This window comes from Cebidichthys violaceus, unplaced genomic scaffold, assembly GCF_023349555.1.
Source record: "Cebidichthys violaceus isolate CVI_PGR_0920_01 unplaced genomic scaffold, fCebVio1.0.p SCAF_311, whole genome shotgun sequence".
NCBI lineage: Eukaryota > Metazoa > Chordata > Actinopteri > Perciformes > Stichaeidae > Cebidichthys > Cebidichthys violaceus.
The window spans coordinates 10,001-11,195 of record NW_027176497.1 but is presented as its reverse complement, the minus strand read 5'-3'; the positions used below and the strand labels follow the sequence as shown (position 1 = coordinate 11,195).

At 43.7% G+C, this 1,195-nt stretch overlaps 1 long non-coding RNA gene across 1 annotated transcript in view; it reads right to left on the bottom strand.

Annotated features, from left to right (window-relative positions):
- Positions 1 to 533: 533 nt before the first annotated feature.
- The window catches only part of LOC137882427 (uncharacterized), a 1,707-nt gene continuing 1,045 nt past the window's right edge, over positions 534 to 1,195 (bottom strand). Inside the window, exon 2 of the long non-coding RNA XR_011103952.1 lies at positions 534 to 1,195. This exon is cut by the window's right edge and continues 613 nt beyond it. This is a non-coding gene — a long non-coding RNA (uncharacterized lncRNA).

The window sequence follows — 1,195 nt, the reverse complement described above, 5'->3', positions numbered from 1 at the left end:
AGAAGTGCCTCAATTATACAGACTAAAAATCTGTATAATCTCATATTCCCTTTGATCCATCCATCCGTCCGTCCTCCACTGCGAAGAGAAGCAGCCTAAATGTCCTTCTCCACGACCTCAAGCTCGTCCCCGGGGGACGTTAGACTCTCTCCGGTGTGTTCCGCTGCTGGACGTGTCAAGAATACCTCCAAAAATGAAAGCATCCCGACCAGACAGCCAGGGAAGACGTCTCTTTTCCAGCCTGCTTCGTGTCGTGACCGCTTTATTTGAATCACTAACCGTGGCCGTAATGAGCACAGGTATATTGGTAATAAGGTAAAAATGAGGATTCGGCTTCATCTTCACCACGACAAGCCGGTAAAACACCTGCGTCTGCCAACACCGCAACAAACCCAACACCTGTTGATGGTAACTCGTTCCAAAACCCGAAGCAGCTCTTTATTTTTCTTCGGAGGCGCCGATGCTCATTTCACGGTCGTCACAAATGCATCCGTGGGAATTAATGAGGTGAACAGAATCATCAATTCAATCAATCGAGGTACAATCTTGCAATTTTTATTGCACGCTAATAAATGAACATGTTATGACCTGATTTATGAGGTGCAAAAGTAATGTGACAGTTTGGAATTAAGCGTACACAGATGAGTAAGCAGGTAAAAGTTGAGTACACTGTCACCGGTCAGCCATGAATTATTAACCCATGTGTCTTTTTTTGACTTTTATCTCTTCTTTTAATCTTTACACGATCATATTTTAGTGTAATTGTTCTTTTTTTTTTTATACGTGTAAATGAAATATGTTGCTGTGTTTATGCTTGCAAACCAGTTTGCCTTGAATTGCCTTGATGAGCTTAACCTGCATGAGAGGACAACACATGGGAGTCTGGATTCAGAGAGCGGAAGAGAGGAATTATGCATACACACACACACACACACACACACACACACACACACACACACACATACATACACAAGTAGGGACAGATGCATGAACAAGGACATATTCATGCATCCATCTACACACAGACATACATGTATGCACACACACACACACACACACACACACACACACACACACACACACACACACACACTGGAGGTCCGCTGTGCCTCCCAGAACTCCCATCTGTTGAACCAGCAGTCCAGGTTGGTCTTAATGAGAAATAATGAGCCTTCACTAAATAACAACAGCTTGG